Source organism: Anarhichas minor, unplaced genomic scaffold (genome assembly GCF_050575085.1).
Source record: "Anarhichas minor isolate MPS153535 unplaced genomic scaffold, ASM5057508v1 ptg000052l, whole genome shotgun sequence".
Classification (NCBI taxonomy): Eukaryota; Metazoa; Chordata; class Actinopteri; order Perciformes; family Anarhichadidae; genus Anarhichas; species Anarhichas minor.
Genome location: NW_027466498.1, coordinates 3,838,329 through 3,854,387, shown reverse-complemented (window position 1 = coordinate 3,854,387; position 16,059 = coordinate 3,838,329). Strand labels below are relative to the sequence as shown.

General features: G+C 42.7%; 17 non-coding genes and 1 pseudogene across 17 annotated transcripts; all 18 read right to left on the bottom strand.

Moving 5' to 3' along the window:
* Positions 1 to 991: 991 nt before the first annotated feature.
* LOC142931536 (5S ribosomal RNA) lies at positions 992 to 1,110 on the bottom strand. The gene has a single exon (XR_012947365.1). It is a non-coding gene; the product is annotated as a 5S ribosomal RNA (ribosomal RNA).
* A 254-nt stretch (positions 1,111 to 1,364) lies between these two features.
* Positions 1,365 to 1,483, bottom strand: LOC142931535 (5S ribosomal RNA). The gene has a single exon (XR_012947364.1). It is a non-coding gene; the product is annotated as a 5S ribosomal RNA (ribosomal RNA).
* A 263-nt stretch (positions 1,484 to 1,746) lies between these two features.
* LOC142931546 (5S ribosomal RNA) lies at positions 1,747 to 1,865 on the bottom strand. Its single transcript, XR_012947375.1, has one exon. It is a non-coding gene; the product is annotated as a 5S ribosomal RNA (ribosomal RNA).
* A 251-nt stretch (positions 1,866 to 2,116) lies between these two features.
* LOC142931542 (5S ribosomal RNA) lies at positions 2,117 to 2,235 on the bottom strand. Its single transcript, XR_012947371.1, has one exon. It is a non-coding gene; the product is annotated as a 5S ribosomal RNA (ribosomal RNA).
* A 254-nt stretch (positions 2,236 to 2,489) lies between these two features.
* On the bottom strand, positions 2,490 to 2,608 carry LOC142931553 (5S ribosomal RNA). The gene has a single exon (XR_012947380.1). It is a non-coding gene; the product is annotated as a 5S ribosomal RNA (ribosomal RNA).
* Positions 2,609 to 2,871: 263 nt separating this feature from the next.
* Positions 2,872 to 2,990, bottom strand: LOC142931544 (5S ribosomal RNA). The gene has a single exon (XR_012947373.1). It is a non-coding gene; the product is annotated as a 5S ribosomal RNA (ribosomal RNA).
* A 251-nt stretch (positions 2,991 to 3,241) lies between these two features.
* On the bottom strand, positions 3,242 to 3,360 carry LOC142931541 (5S ribosomal RNA). The gene has a single exon (XR_012947370.1). It is a non-coding gene; the product is annotated as a 5S ribosomal RNA (ribosomal RNA).
* A 253-nt stretch (positions 3,361 to 3,613) lies between these two features.
* On the bottom strand, positions 3,614 to 3,732 carry LOC142931552 (5S ribosomal RNA). Its single transcript, XR_012947379.1, has one exon. It is a non-coding gene; the product is annotated as a 5S ribosomal RNA (ribosomal RNA).
* Positions 3,733 to 3,983: 251 nt separating this feature from the next.
* LOC142931551 (5S ribosomal RNA) lies at positions 3,984 to 4,102 on the bottom strand. Its single transcript, XR_012947378.1, has one exon. It is a non-coding gene; the product is annotated as a 5S ribosomal RNA (ribosomal RNA).
* A 263-nt stretch (positions 4,103 to 4,365) lies between these two features.
* On the bottom strand, positions 4,366 to 4,484 carry LOC142931543 (5S ribosomal RNA). Its single transcript, XR_012947372.1, has one exon. It is a non-coding gene; the product is annotated as a 5S ribosomal RNA (ribosomal RNA).
* A 251-nt stretch (positions 4,485 to 4,735) lies between these two features.
* Positions 4,736 to 4,854, bottom strand: LOC142931540 (5S ribosomal RNA). Its single transcript, XR_012947369.1, has one exon. It is a non-coding gene; the product is annotated as a 5S ribosomal RNA (ribosomal RNA).
* A 254-nt stretch (positions 4,855 to 5,108) lies between these two features.
* LOC142931545 (5S ribosomal RNA) lies at positions 5,109 to 5,227 on the bottom strand. The gene has a single exon (XR_012947374.1). It is a non-coding gene; the product is annotated as a 5S ribosomal RNA (ribosomal RNA).
* A 251-nt stretch (positions 5,228 to 5,478) lies between these two features.
* LOC142931538 (5S ribosomal RNA) lies at positions 5,479 to 5,597 on the bottom strand. Its single transcript, XR_012947367.1, has one exon. It is a non-coding gene; the product is annotated as a 5S ribosomal RNA (ribosomal RNA).
* A 6,838-nt stretch (positions 5,598 to 12,435) lies between these two features.
* LOC142931537 (5S ribosomal RNA) lies at positions 12,436 to 12,554 on the bottom strand. Its single transcript, XR_012947366.1, has one exon. It is a non-coding gene; the product is annotated as a 5S ribosomal RNA (ribosomal RNA).
* Positions 12,555 to 12,805: 251 nt separating this feature from the next.
* On the bottom strand, positions 12,806 to 12,924 carry LOC142931550 (5S ribosomal RNA; annotated as a pseudogene).
* Positions 12,925 to 13,178: 254 nt separating this feature from the next.
* Positions 13,179 to 13,297, bottom strand: LOC142931547 (5S ribosomal RNA). The gene has a single exon (XR_012947376.1). It is a non-coding gene; the product is annotated as a 5S ribosomal RNA (ribosomal RNA).
* Positions 13,298 to 13,560: 263 nt separating this feature from the next.
* On the bottom strand, positions 13,561 to 13,679 carry LOC142931539 (5S ribosomal RNA). Its single transcript, XR_012947368.1, has one exon. It is a non-coding gene; the product is annotated as a 5S ribosomal RNA (ribosomal RNA).
* Positions 13,680 to 13,933: 254 nt separating this feature from the next.
* On the bottom strand, positions 13,934 to 14,052 carry LOC142931534 (5S ribosomal RNA). Its single transcript, XR_012947363.1, has one exon. It is a non-coding gene; the product is annotated as a 5S ribosomal RNA (ribosomal RNA).
* Between the last annotated feature and the right edge of the window lie 2,007 nt (positions 14,053 to 16,059).

Sequence of the window (16,059 nt, the reverse complement as noted above, 5' to 3'; positions counted from 1 at the left end):
AAACGTATTTTAACAACATAAAAGGCTACATTAAACCAGTAAAGGTGCCTGAAACGTATTTTAAGAGCATAAAAGGCTGAGAATGTACCGTAAACCAGTAGAGGTGGGTAATCATCAGGTTCTAATGAAAACATCATGAAACTGAACTGCCCTGAGCCAGTTTTTTGAAGAAAACCGTTGAATGTATTTTGACTGTCACTAAATCCACTTTTTTTCTTTTCTTCCAAGCCTGAAACGTATTTTAAGAGCATAAAAGGCTAAGAATGTACCGTGAACCAATAAAGGTGTGTAAGAATCAGTTTCTATCGAAAACATCATGAAACAGTGAAATCAACTGCCCTGAGCCAGTTTTCTGAAACTATGTTGACTTTCACAAAATCCACTTTTGGCCTCTTCCAAGCCTGAAACGTATTTTAAGAGCATAAAAGGCTGAGAATGTACCGTAAACCAGTGGAGGTGGGTAATCATCAGGTTCTAATGAAAACATCATGAAACTGAACTGCCCTGAGCCAGTTTTTTGAAGAAAACCTTTGAATGTATTTTGACTGTCACAACATCCACTTTTGTTTTTTCTTCCAAGCCTGAAACGTATTTTAAGAGCATAAAAGGCTGAGAATGTACCGTAAACCAGTAAAGGTGGGTAAGCAGGTTGTAATGAAAACATCATGAAACAGTAAAATCAACTGACCTGAGCCAGTTTTTTGAAACTATGTTGACTTTCACAAAATCCACTTTTGGCCTCTTCCAAGCCTGAAACGTATTTTAAAACCTACAACAGTAGGTCAATTTTAAAACGTTAACGAACCTAAACCAGTTCATTAATTAACATTCCAATAATAAGAAAATATTGATATATTGATTGATTCTGTTTCCCTTTTTACCGTTACCCACATCTTTGTATGCATCTCTTCTTCAATCTTGCCTTTTTCTCACATATTTCTCAAGTGAAAAAGCAGCAGTGTCCTCTGCCTTTTGGAGAGAAAAGTGAAGAAACTTACAGCACCTGGTATTCCCAGGCGGTCTCCCATCCAAGTACTAACCAGGACCGACTCTGCTTAGCTTCCGAGATCGGACGAGATCGGGCGCGAACAGAGAGGTATGGCCGTAAGCAAGTTTGTCTCCAACACATAGTTCTTTAAAACCTACAACAGTAGGTCAATTTTAAAACGTTAACGAACCTAAACCAGTTCATTAATTAACATTCCAATAATAAGAAAATATTGATATATTGATTGATTCTGTTTCCCTTTTTACCGTTACCCACATCTTTGTATGCATCTCTTCTTCAATCTTGCCTTTTTCTCACATATTTCTCAAGTGAAAAAGCAGCAGTGTCCTCTGCCTTTTGGAGAGAAAAGTGAAGAAACTTACAGCACCTGGTATTCCCAGGCGGTCTCCCATCCAAGTACTAACCAGGACCGACTCTGCTTAGCTTCCGAGATCGGACGAGATCGGGCGCGAACAGAGAGGTATGGCCGTAAGCAAGTTTGTCTCCAACACATAGTTCTTTAAAACCTACAACAGTAGGTCAATTTTAAAACGTTAACGAACCTAAACCAGTTCATTAATTAACATTCCAATAATAAGAAAATATTGATATATTGATTGATTCTGTTTCCCTTTTTACCGTTACCCACATCTTTGAATGCATCTTTGAATGCATCTCTTCTTTAATCTTGCCTTTTTCTCATATTTCTCAAGTGAAAAGCAGCAGTGTCCTCTGCCTTTTGGAGAGAGAAGTGAAAAAACTTACAGCACCTGGTATTCCCAGGCTGTCTCCCATCCAAGTACTAATCAGGACCGACTCTGCTTAGCTTCCGAGATCGGACGAGATCGGGCGCGAACAGAGAGGTATGGCCGTAAGCAAGTTTGTCTCCAACACATAGTTCTTTAAAACCTACAACAGTAGGTCAATTTTAAAACGTTAACGAACCTAAACCAGTTCATTAATTAACATTCCAATAATAAGAAAATATTGATATATTGATTGATTCTGTTTCCCTTTTTACCGTTACCCACATCTTTGAATGCATCTCTTCTTTAATCTTGCCTTTTTCTCATATTTCTCAAGTGAAAAGCAGCAGTGTCCTCTGCCTTTTGGAGAGAGAAGTGAAAAAACTTACAGCACCTGGTATTCCCAGGCTGTCTCCCATCCAAGTACTAACCAGGACCGACTCTGCTTAGCTTCCGAGATCGGACGAGATCGGGCGCTAACAGAGAGGTATGGCCATAAGCAAGTTTGTCTCCAACACATAGTTCTTTAAAACCTACAACAGTAGGTCAATTTTAAAACGTTAACGAACCTAAACCAGTTCATTAATTAACATTCCAATAATAAGAAAATATTGATATATTGATTGATTCTGTTTCCCTTTTTACCGTTACCCACATCTTTGTATGCATCTCTTCTTCAATCTTGCCTTTTTCTCACATATTTCTCAAGTGAAAAAGCAGCAGTGTCCTCTGCCTTTTGGAGAGAAAAGTGAAGAAACTTACAGCACCTGGTATTCCCAGGCGGTCTCCCATCCAAGTACTAACCAGGACCGACTCTGCTTAGCTTCCGAGATCGGACGAGATCGGGCGCGAACAGAGAGGTATGGCCGTAAGCAAGTTTGTCTCCAACACATAGTTCTTTAAAACCTACAACAGTAGGTCAATTTTAAAACGTTAACGAACCTAAACCAGTTCATTAATTAACATTCCAATAATAAGAAAATATTGATATATTGATTGATTCTGTTTCCCTTTTTACCGTTACCCACATCTTTGAATGCATCTTTGAATGCATCTCTTCTTTAATCTTGCCTTTTTCTCATATTTCTCAAGTGAAAAGCAGCAGTGTCCTCTGCCTTTTGGAGAGAGAAGTGAAAAAACTTACAGCACCTGGTATTCCCAGGCTGTCTCCCATCCAAGTACTAATCAGGACCGACTCTGCTTAGCTTCCGAGATCGGACGAGATCGGGCGCAAACAGAGAGGTATGGCCGTAAGCAAGTTTGTCTCCAACACATAGTTCTTTAAAACCTACAACAGTAGGTCAATTTTAAAACGTTAACGAACCTAAACCAGTTCATTAATTAACATTCCAATAATAAGAAAATATTGATATATTGATTGATTCTGTTTCCCTTTTTACCGTTACCCACATCTTTGAATGCATCTCTTCTTTAATCTTGCCTTTTTCTCATATTTCTCAAGTAAAAAGCAGCAGTGTCCTCTGCCTTTTGGAGAGAGAAGTGAAAAAACTTACAGCACCTGGTATTCCCAGGCTGTCTCCCATCCAAGTACTAACCAGGACCGACTCTGCTTAGCTTCCGAGATCGGACGAGATCGGGCGCTAACAGAGAGGTATGGCCATAAGCAAGTTTGTCTCCAACACATAGTTCTTTAAAACCTACAACAGTAGGTCAATTTTAAAACGTTAACGAACCTAAACCAGTTCATTAATTAACATTCCAATAATAAGAAAATATTGATATATTGATTGATTCTGTTTCCTTTTTACCGTTACCCACATCTTTGTATGCATCTCTTCTTCAATCTTGCCTTTTTCTCACATATTTCTCAAGTGAAAAAGCAGCAGTGTCCTCTGCCTTTTGGAGAGAAAAGTGAAGAAACTTACAGCACCTGGTATTCCCAGGCGGTCTCCCATCCAAGTACTAACCAGGACCGACTCTGCTTAGCTTCCGAGATCGGACGAGATCGGGCGCGAACAGAGAGGTATGGCCGTAAGCAAGTTTGTCTCCAACACATAGTTCTTTAAAACCTACAACAGTAGGTCAATTTTAAAACGTTAACGAACCTAAACCAGTTCATTAATTAACATTCCAATAATAAGAAAATATTGATATATTGATTGATTCTGTTTCCCTTTTTACCGTTACCCACATCTTTGAATGCATCTCTTCTTTAATCTTGCCTTTTTCTCATATTTCTCAAGTGAAAAGCAGCAGTGTCCTCTGCCTTTTGGAGAGAAAAGTGAAGAAACTTACAGCACCTGGTATTCCCAGGCGGTCTCCCATCCAAGTACTAACCAGGACCGACTCTGCTTAGCTTCCGAGATCGGACGAGATCGGGCGCGAACAGAGAGGTATGGCCGTAAGCAAGTTTGTCTCCAACACATAGTTCTTTAAAACCTACAACAGTAGGTCAATTTTAAAACGTTAACGAACCTAAACCAGTTCATTAATTAACATTCCAATAATAAGAAAATATTGATATATTGATTGATTCTGTTTCCCTTTTTACCGTTACCCACATCTTTGAATGCATCTTTGAATGCATCTCTTCTTTAATCTTGCCTTTTTCTCATATTTCTCAAGTGAAAAGCAGCAGTGTCCTCTGCCTTTTGGAGAGAGAAGTGAAAAAACTTACAGCACCTGGTATTCCCAGGCTGTCTCCCATCCAAGTACTAATCAGGACCGACTCTGCTTAGCTTCCGAGATCGGACGAGATCGGGCGCAAACAGAGAGGTATGGCCGTAAGCAAGTTTGTCTCCAACACATAGTTCTTTAAAACCTACAACAGTAGGTCAATTTTAAAACGTTAACGAACCTAAACCAGTTCATTAATTAACATTCCAATAATAAGAAAATATTGATATATTGATTGATTCTGTTTCCCTTTTTACCGTTACCCACATCTTTGAATGCATCTCTTCTTTAATCTTGCCTTTTTCTCATATTTCTCAAGTAAAAAGCAGCAGTGTCCTCTGCCTTTTGGAGAGAGAAGTGAAAAAACTTACAGCACCTGGTATTCCCAGGCTGTCTCCCATCCAAGTACTAACCAGGACCGACTCTGCTTAGCTTCCGAGATCGGACGAGATCGGGCGCTAACAGAGAGGTATGGCCATAAGCAAGTTTGTCTCCAACACATAGTTCTTTAAAACCTACAACAGTAGGTCAATTTTAAAACGTTAACGAACCTAAACCAGTTCATTAATTAACATTCCAATAATAAGAAAATATTGATATATTGATTGATTCTGTTTCCCTTTTTACCGTTACCCACATCTTTGTATGCATCTCTTCTTCAATCTTGCCTTTTTCTCACATATTTCTCAAGTGAAAAAGCAGCAGTGTCCTCTGCCTTTTGGAGAGAAAAGTGAAGAAACTTACAGCACCTGGTATTCCCAGGCGGTCTCCCATCCAAGTACTAACCAGGACCGACTCTGCTTAGCTTCCGAGATCGGACGAGATCGGGCGCGAACAGAGAGGTATGGCCGTAAGCAAGTTTGTCTCCAACACATAGTTCTTTAAAACCTACAACAGTAGGTCAATTTTAAAACGTTAACGAACCTAAACCAGTTCATTAATTAACATTCCAATAATAAGAAAATATTGATATATTGATTGATTCTGTTTCCCTTTTTACCGTTACCCACATCTTTGAATGCATCTCTTCTTTAATCTTGCCTTTTTCTCATATTTCTCAAGTGAAAAGCAGCAGTGTCCTCTGCCTTTTGGAGAGAGAAGTGAAAAAACTTACAGCACCTGGTATTCCCAGGCTGTCTCCCATCCAAGTACTAACCAGGACCTACTCTGCTTAGCTTCCGAGATCGGACGAGATCGGGCGCGAACAGAGAGGTATGGCCGTAAGCAAGTTTGTCTCCAACACATAGTTCTTTAAAACCTACAACAGTAGGTCAATTTTAAAACGTTAACGAACCTAAACCAGTTCATTAATTAACATTCCAATAATAAGAAAATATTGATATATTGATTGATTCTGTTTCCCTTTTTACCGTTACCCACATCTTTGAATGCATCTCTTCTTTAATCTTGCCTTTTTCTCATATTTCTCAAGTGAAAAGCAGCAGTGTCCTCTGCCTTTTGGAGAGAGAAGTGAAAAAACTTACAGCACCTGGTATTCCCAGGCGGTCTCCCATCCAAGTACTAACCAGGACCGACTCTGCTTAGCTTCCGAGATCGGACGAGATCGGGCGCGAACAGATTTTTTTTTTTTTTTTTTTTATTTATTTATTATCAAAAATACAAAATTTTTTACAATCAACATTTTACGACTTACTCTTCAATACAAGAACACATGACACTTGTACAAACATAATAACAAAAAATAACCCCTCCACGCTAATACTAACTATAAATTCAAACACTTAACACTTATCCCAACCCATAAGTCAAAAAACACCGAAAATAAACCTCCCCATAACTCAAAGAGACACATACCAATTTTTTACTCATACTCAGACATAATGTAACCAACAAAAATAATCCCCAATGATAATTAGCCATAACACAGATTCTAACCAAAATCTAACACAACCTCTCCACTCTCCCCAATCGCAACAAAGGTGCTACCCTCAATAAACCCCTCCTGAAACTCTTCCTCCTTGACATAGCTATGTAATATGTTTACATCTCTTTTCATAATATTTTTAAACACACTCCATACTTCTACTCTCCTTTTCTCGTAATGCGCTACATTCCTCCTTAGCTTGACTGCAAACCTTGCATGGCTTAGCGTGTAGTTCAACAAGTTGACATTACTTCCTTTCCTTTTAGCAACCGCACCAAACAACCACAGCTCCTTCCACCCTATTTTCTCCACAAATTCCCCTTTCCAACATCTGCTTATCAACTCTTTCACTTTCCCAAAGTACACAGCCAACTCCCCACATTCCACAAACTCATGCAGACATGTCTCCACTTCCACCTGACAGACATCACACTGCTTCCTCACATCCAGATTAAATTGACTTATTATTAGATTGTTAAACACCCTATTGTGACGCAGTAGGAAATCAAAATGCTCACATTCAACACTATTCCATTTCACTCTCAGGTTCAGCCACATCCTTTTTACATCCATATCGGTCATTACTTTTTCCCATACCTTCTCTGCAGCCGGTCTTCTTACCTCTTTCATTCTTAAACATCTGTACATTACTCTCGTTTTCACATTCGCCAGGCTTACTATCCTTTCTCCTTCCCCCACATACATTTCCACCCCTTCTCCTCCACTCCCCACCGCCTCACTCTCAATCATTCTCACCCATTCTCTCGGCATCCCCTTCTTTATCTTCTCCACCACATCCACCGCTGTGCCTAACCACATTTCATCACCCCTTTCTCTCACCTCATCTACCACTACCTGAGCCCTCATGAACCCTGGTACATACTCGTACACTAAATCCCTCACCTTCCTAAAACCTGCTCTCCACATCTCCAAGTTATAAATTGTGCTCCCCTCAAATGTGATTTTGGGATTTAGAAACAATGGTTGCTCCCACACCTGTTTTACATTTTTGCATTGAAACTGCACGTTTTACAAACTCTCCCCATGCTCCCAGCATCTCTTTATAGAACTCAGACACCTCACTCAACATACCTTTCTTCAGTTCCATAAATATTCCACTTTCTCCACAACCCCCACATTTATTAATTGCTTCTTTCAGAAACAGCTTCCATACATGATCTTTCTTGTCCTTTACATATCTTGTCATCATTTTCAACCGAAGTGCATTCTTTTTCTTTTCTAAATTAATCAGCTTCAACCCACCATCCTTGTATTCGTTTTCCATCACTTCCCTGGCTATTCTGACACCTCTCCCACCCCAGAGAAACTCACTCACCATTTTCTCTGTCTCCTTTAGCACTCGCTCAGGCACATCCAACACAGTCATTGCATACACAAGTTTGCTCATTATCAGGCCATTCACTACCACCACTTTCCCCTTCAACTTCAACTTCCTAAGTCTCCAAAACCTTAATGTCTTCTTTATGCTATTCATTATCCCTTCATACTGCATGTCTCTCCCTTCTCTGCCTTCAACCCCTAAATTCACCCCTAACACCCTAAAATAGTCCTTCCTCTCTTTCAATCCTATATCCTTCCTCCTTTCTCCATTGACTCCAACATACATAATTTCTGACTTTTCTATGTTTAGCTTTGCTCCTGATGCTCTACCATAAACTCCTACACTTTGTAAAACCTCAAGGACACTTTCACTGTCTTGTACTGTTACTGTTGTGTCATCCGCATACTGGTATAATAGACTCACTTGCCCTCCTGGTAAGTCTATGCCTCTGACCTTTTTATTTTGCTTCAGCAGTGCAGCTAGTGGCTCTGCCGACAGTGAGTACAGCAGGGCCGACAGTGGACACCCTTGTCTAACCGACCTCTCTAATCTGAAATTACCTGTGACTATCCCATTAATTTTGACGCAACTAACAGCTTTATCATACAATCTTTTGATCCATCCTACTAACTGCTGCCCAAACCCTACTTTTCCTAATACTCCATACAGGTATCCATGATCTACCCTATCAAATGCTTTGTTCAAATCTAAACTCATCACTATCCCCCCCTCCCCTCCCTTCATGTGTTCTATTGTGTCCCTAATGCTGCTGATTGTGTCTGCTATATCCCTCCCTGGTATACTGTAAGCCTGGGTGCTTCCCACTATTGTCCCTATCACCCTCTTAATCCTATTTGCTAGCACTCTTGCTAGTATTTTATAGTCACTGTTTAAACAGCTAAGCGGCCTATAGTTTTCAAGTCTATCCCTACTCCCTTTCTTATATATAATACTAACTAACCCTGTCGCCATACTAACCGGCATCTCGTCCTTCTCTTCTATCCATTTAAACAATCTGTCCAACAGTGGCGCTAGTTCCTCTTTAAACTCTATGTAAAACTCTCCCACTAACCCATCTAGCCCTGGACTCTTATTCCTGCCTAACCCTAATATGGCTGCCTCTATTTCACCTATCCTTATCTCTCCTTCGCACATCTCCTTCGCATCTTCGCTCATCTTAGTCTCCATTTTCTCCAGCACATGTTTCATGCACTCTTCATCAACCTCTTCTTTCCTAAATAGTTCACTATAAAATTCTTCTACTCTTCCAACTATCCCTACAAAATCCGTTATCTTTTCTCCATTTTTCATTTCCACCTGCTCCAAATAATTATTTTTCTGTTTCGCCCTCTCTAAACCTAAAAAGAATGCTGTACATTTCTCTCCCTCAACCACATATCTAGCCCTACTTCTAACTATTGCCCCCATGCATCTCTTCTGTTCTACCTCCTCCAGCTCATTTTTAATTTTATTATACCGTTCTAATGCGTGCCCTACCCCCTGGTCCACCCTCTCTGCTTCTCTAACTAACTCTTCCTTTAGTCTCCTTTCCCTCCCTCTTTCCCTTCTATTCCTATCCCTGCTGTAGCTCATGCTCAAATTCTTTAGCTCCTCCTTCATCTCCTCCCACCATCTCCCCATATCCTCCTCATACATACTCTCATTCTTTCTCACCATTATACATTCTCTCACCTTTTCCTTGTACCTTTCTTCTTTGAGCAACATCCCATTCAGGCACCACACACCTCCCCCCCTCCTCTCACACCCATGCCCTAATCTAAATTTTAGCACCACGTGGTCACTAAGAGTAGTTACCTTGTAATCAATTCCCCCCATTTTACTTGCTAGACTCTCCGTACTCAAAACTAAATCAATCCTACTCTGTTTTAATTCCCCTTTCACCATCTGTCTCCTTGTAAATACGCGCCCTCTTAGGTTCTTTTCCCTCCACACATCTACCAGTCCATTCGCTCTCATTACCTCCTTCAATACTCTTCTTGAGGAGTCGCTTTTGAAACACACACTTGCAGATGCATCCAGCCTTCCACACCACACATTAAAGTCACCCACAATTACACATTCTTTCCCGCACATTCCCGCCATCCTCTCAAAAAACTCCCTTCTCTCCTTTTCCTCATTTGGTGCATACACATTCAACATTTTCAATTTCTTACCCAGGTGTTCAAAAGTAATCCCTATCACTCTCCCATCACCATCATCCTCACATTTCCTCACATTCTCAACCTCTCCCCTTTTAACCAAAATAGCCACTCCCCTAGAATAAATGTCCCCATTGTTTACATACACATCTCCCATCCACTCTCTCTCTAACTCCTTCACACATTTTTCATCCCAGTGTGTCTCCTGCAAACATATAATGTCAGCCTCACACAACATCAAGGCTTGGTTTCGCCTATAACTAGTCCTAAGACTATTTGCATTAAAAGAAGCAACAGCCACCATTAATAACCAAAACATGTTGTTATTTTTTCAGTGCTTTCTTCCAATTATCAGACCCTTTTATAAGCTCTCCATCCCTTTTCCTCACCCTTTGGCCCTTCTCGATGTCCATGTCTGAGTCCGAGGGTTCACTTAATAGCAGCGGGGAGCCGCAGTTCCCGATGTCTTGAGGAACAAAGCTGTCCAGGGAAGACCCCATCGCCGCCTTTTCCTCAGCCCTCTTTCGCAGCTCGACCTCTGCGCCTTCCAATAGCACTGCCTTCGTTTTCCTCGCAGCCAGTCTCCCCACTCGGGCCTTGCCCGGCTTGGTCTGGACTTGCTCCTTCAGCCTGGCACTGGCTCGTGCCTCTCCCACCTTTAGCTCCGGCTGGCTGGGCACCGGCCTTGGCCCACTCAGATCAATCTGGCTGGACGCTGTCTCCGGCACCTCCACTATTTCAGTTCTCCTCCCTGCATCGGTCATACTCCGTGGCTTCATCACCACGCCTGCTGCTGTCACTGGCTCCACCGCTGCACCTGCCTTTGTCACTGGCTCCACAGCTGCACCTGCCCTTGTCACTGGCTCCACAACTGCACCTGCCTCTTTCGCTGGCGCCATAGCTGCACCTGGCGCTGTCACTGGCTCCACTGCTGCACCTGCCGTTGTCACTGGCTCCACAGTTGCACCTGCTTTCACCGCTGTAGTCTCTGCCATACAGGCTGCAGGCTTCGGCCTCATTACAGCCGTAGTCATTGCCGTTCCCTCTTTGTTCAGCTCGCTCACACAGGTCCCCGCAGCAGCCTCATCATCCTCCTCCTCGTCCACGTCCTCCTCCACGGTGCCAGTGCTCGACATACCGTCGTCGCTCTGCACCTCCTCCTCCTCCTCCTCCTCCTCCACAGTCCCCACCATCTCCTCTTCTGTCACCTCCACATGGCACACACAGCTGTCCGGTGCCCGCTTACATCCCTTGCATTTGTTAGTCTTTCGTGTGGAACACTCCCTAGAAAAATGCCCTTGCTCTCCGCAGGTGTAGCATGTGAACTCAGGGCATTCTCTTTGAACATGCCCAGGCTGCATGCAGAGCCTACATATTTTGGTCTGCCTGTCATGAATTACCCGGAAATACTCCGAGCCCAGCACCGTGTTAAATTTTGTAGAATATGGTAGCGAACGAACTCTTTCGTTAAATTTAACTCGTAGAAATCGAGTGCCGTCCGTCACCTTAGAGCCTGGCCACATTCTGCGTCTAATAGGTGACATAGGCGTTACCCCCCAGCTATCCAGTCTCAAAAAGATATCATTGTCTCTGATATAATAGGGCAGATTGAGAAAAGAGACGATGAGCTCGTCGTTAGTGATCTCTCTAGCATGAACCCTCGTTTCCCCAATCTTAAAACCCTCCATCAGTTTTTTCTTACCCGTTATGTTGCTCATTGTGAGTTCAAACTTCTTTTGGCCGAGCACTCTGCACGCCAGTAACTCACCGCACAACCTCTGCACATGTCTGATGAGCTCGATAGCACTCATAGTCTCTCCACCCTCCATCTCCACGTTCACAGTTAGGCTCCGTGAGGACCGTTCCTCCGTTCTTGTAACAGCATCGCTGCCGTCTCCATTCTTTGTCAGTTCTCCCGTTCTTTTAACAGCGTCACTGCTGTCACCATTCTTCGTCAGTTCTTCCACACCTTTGGCACCACCACTGCCCCCGTTCTCCGTCAGTTCTACTGTACCGTTGGCAACACCACGGCCCTCTCCGCCCACCACCAAGCCGCTGGGGTTATCCGTAAGAGTTAAAGTGAGTTCATTCCAGATCGGGTTTACCGGGTGGTCCGCCATCTTGGGAAAAAAAAAAAAAAGGACTAAAAGCGCCCCCCAAAAAAAAAACACGGGGGATAGCTCACAAAACACGGAAAAAAACGCTTCCCCCCGCTCAGTGAGACACTGACGGGGGTACTACTGACACAATCAGCTGAGCAAAACCAAAAAATAAACCTTCTCTTAGGGCATGTAAAACAAACAAAAGGAGAGAGAGATAAGAGGAGAAAACAAAGCACAGCCGTGTGCTTCCTCCAAGGAGGAAGTAGCTCTAACCCACAATGCACTCTGGTCTGAAACAGGACAGAGAGGTATGGCCGTAAGCAAGTTTGTCTCCAACACATAGTTCTTTAAAACCTACAACAGTAGGTCAATTTTAAAACGTTAACGAACCTAAACCAGTTCATTAATTAACATTCCAATAATAAGAAAATATTGATATATTGATTGATTCTGTTTCCCTTTTTACCGTTACCCACATCTTTGTATGCATCTCTTCTTCAATCTTGCCTTTTTCTCACATATTTCTCAAGTGAAAAAGCAGCAGTGTCCTCTGCCTTTTGGAGAGAAAAGTGAAGAAACTTACAGCACCTGGTATTCCCAAGCGGTCTCCCATCCAAGTACTAACCAGGACCGACTCTGCTTAGCTTCCGAGATCGGACGAGATCGGGCGCGAACAGAGAGGTATGGCCGTAAGCAAGTTTGTCTCCAACACATAGTTCTTTAAAACCTACAACAGTAGGTCAATTTTAAAACGTTAACGAACCTAAACCAGTTCATTAATTAACATTCCAATAATAAGAAAATATTGATATATTGATTGATTCTGTTTCCCTTTTTACCGTTACCCACATCTTTGAATGCATCTCTTCTTTAATCTTGCCTTTTTCTCATATTTCTCAAGTGAAAAGCAGCAGTGTCCTCTGCCTTTTGGAGAGAGAAGTGAAAAAACTTACAGCACCTGGTATTCCCAGGCTGTCTCCCATCCAAGTACTAACCAGGACCGACTCTGCTTAGCTTCCGAGATCGGACGAGATCGGGCGCGAACAGAGAGGTATGGCCGGAAGCAAGTTTGTCTCCAACACATAGTTCTTTAAAACCTACAACAGTAGGTCAATTTTAAAACGTTAACGAACCTAAACCAGTTCATTAATTAACATTCCAATAATAAGAAAATATTGATATATTGATTGATTCTGTTTCCCTTTTTACCGTTACCCACATCTTTGAATGCATCTCTTCTTCAATCTTGCCTTTTTCTCACATATTTCTCAAGTGAAAAAGCAGCAGTGTCCTCTGCCTTTTGGAGAGAAAAGTGAAGAAACTTACAGCACCTGGTATTCCCAGGCGTTCTCCCATCCAAGTACTAACCAGGACCGACTCTGCTTAGCTTCCGAGATCGGACGAGATCGGGCACGAACAGAGAGGTATGGCCGTAAGCAAGTTTGTCTCCAACACATAGTTCTTTAAAACCTACAACAGTAGGTCAATTTTAAAACGTTAACGAACCTAAACCAGTTCATTAATTAACATTCCAATAATAAGAAAATATTGCTATATTGATTGATTCTGTTTCCCTTTTTACCGTTACCCACATCTTTGAATGCATCTTTGAATGCATCTCTTCTTTAATCTTGCCTTTTTCTCATATTTCTCAAGTGAAAAGCAGCAGTGTCCTCTGCCTTTTGGAGAGAGAAGTGAAAAAACTTACAGCACCTGGTATTCCCAGGCTGTCTCCCATCCAAGTACTAACCAGGACCGACTCTGCTTAGCTTCCGAGATCGGACGAGATCGGGCGCGAACAGAGAGGTATGGCCGTAAGCAAGTTTGTCTCCAACACATAGTTCTTTAAAACCTGCAACAGTAGGTCAATTTTAAAACGTTAACGAACCTAAACCAGTTCATTAATTAACATTCCAATAATAAGAAAATATTGATATATTGATTGATTCTGTTTCCCTTTTTACCGTTACCCACATCTTTGTATGCATCTCTTCTTCAATCTTGCCTTTTTCTCACATATTTCTCAAGTGAAAAAGCAGCAGTGTCCTCTGCCTTTTGGAGAGAAAAGTGAAGAAACTTACAGCACCTGGTATTCCCAGGCGGTCTCCCATCCAAGTACTAACCAGGACCGACTCTGCTTAGCTTCCGAGATCGGACGAGATCGGGCGCGAACAGAGAGGTATGGCCGTAAGCAAGTTTGTCTCCAACACATAGTTCTTTAAAACCTAGGGTTAGGGTTAGGGTTAGGGTTAGGGTTGGGTTAGGTTTAGGTAAAAACGTGACCACCTGATGGAGGTCACGGGGGGCACGGGCACAAGGGGAATATTTATCAAAAAAGATGTCAGGTGTTCTTTTAAAACAGCATAAATATGCTTAAGAATCCCCCATAGCAAACAACCTTCTAAAAGAATCAGTTAAAAATGGGTAAAAGGTTTAAAAAGACATCAGAGTAGAGGCAAGACAGGCAACGGGAGTCGACCATTAAAAGAAACTCCAGGGTCTCCAAGGTCCGTCCCCCGGTGTGGGTTCCTATAAAATTCATAAAACGGCCAAACAAGGGGATAAAGGTATAAAAGCAAACCCGCACACAGTGTTTCCTTAATAAATATGTAAATAAACATAAAAAAGATATAAGGGTTAGGTTAGGGTTAGGGTTAGGTAAAGGGAAAATAGGTTTCTGCCTACCGAGAAGGCAGGCAGAGAGCACGGGCACACAAGGCTTGTCCTGTTTCCTCTACTGACTCCCAATAGGTGACTCCCTTGTTTTTTTGTGTGTTCCACTTTGTTTTTAGAACGCTGGACAGTATTTTAATTTTGGATTCCAGTTTCTATCTGTGGATCACCCCACCCCAAACTCCGGTCCTGAGATCAGGTGTTTTATGTTTCCCCGAAGGTGAGTATTTTTTTATATATTTTGCAGATATATACATTTGGTTTTTTATGTGAAAAAGTGTTCTGATTGTCCCATCCAACAGTCTAAAATCTCTAGGGCCGTCCTCTTTGTCCAGTACTCTGGGTCATCCGACCGTACCCTAAAGAGTCGTTCCTCCACACCCTCCAACACGCTAAAAGATTCTTCCAAGAAGATGTTTGTTTGTACTATTAGGTGTTTTGCTTGCGACGGGAGCTGTGATGAAAATTGGATCAGTGGTACACAGATTTTGGCCTGGGGAAAAGCTTAGGGTTAGGGTTAGGTTTAGGTAATAGCAAGGATACCAGACTTTTGGCGTGATGATCGTATATAGCTGCTGGCTACTTGGTGCTAGCCTCCTGAAACGTGGTGTGTGCATTCCTAGCACACCAGAGCACCTTTGTATTAAGTCTGGCATCTGTAGATGCTTCCTGTGGTATGGCTGCCATAGAGCCCCATTGGATTATTTTGGTGATGATCGTATATAGCTCTTGGCTACTTGGTGCTAGCCTCCTGAAACGTGCTGTGTGTGTTGGTATTAAGCCAGAGCACGTGTGTGTCAAGTTTGTGTGGCTCTAGCTTGTTCCTTTAGTATAGCTGTCATATACTCCCATTGCTTTGGGCTGGGGGCCTTAGAGGTCCTGGAGCCTGGCTCTTCTGGGATAAATTTTGATAGGAAGGTCCTAGAGCCTTGTAAGTGGGCTCTACCCCCACTAAGTGATTGATTGCGTTTCGATGGTTACCAAGTTTGAGGTTCTAGGCCCTTGGGAAGGGGTAATACATCCCCTTCACCATATATGGTGAAGAGGCTTAGATGGTGTACAGCTCTTGGCTGCTTGGAGCTAGCCTCCTGAAACTTGATGTGTGTATTGCTAGCATGCCCTAGCACCTTTGCAGTAAGTTTGGCGACTCTAGCTGCTTCCTAGGACCTAACCCTAAGCTATTCACACAGCCTGAGCTTTACGACACATGTATGACTGGTTGTGGTTAGTTAAACGTACTTGGGTAGGTCCTAGAGCCTTGCAAGTGGGCTCTACCCCCACTAAGTGGGTGATTGCGGTTGGATCTTCCTCTTCTCGCTCTTCCTGTTCACGCTCTCTTCTCGCTCTTCCTGTTCACGCTCTCTTCTCGCTCTTCCTGTTCACGCTCTCTTCACGCTCTTCCTGTTCACGCTCTCTTCACGCTCTTCCTGTTCACGCTCTCTTCACGCTCGCTCTTCCTGTTCACGTTCTCTTCACGCTCGCTCTTCCTGTTCACGCTCTCTTCTCGCTCTTCCTGTTCACGCTCTC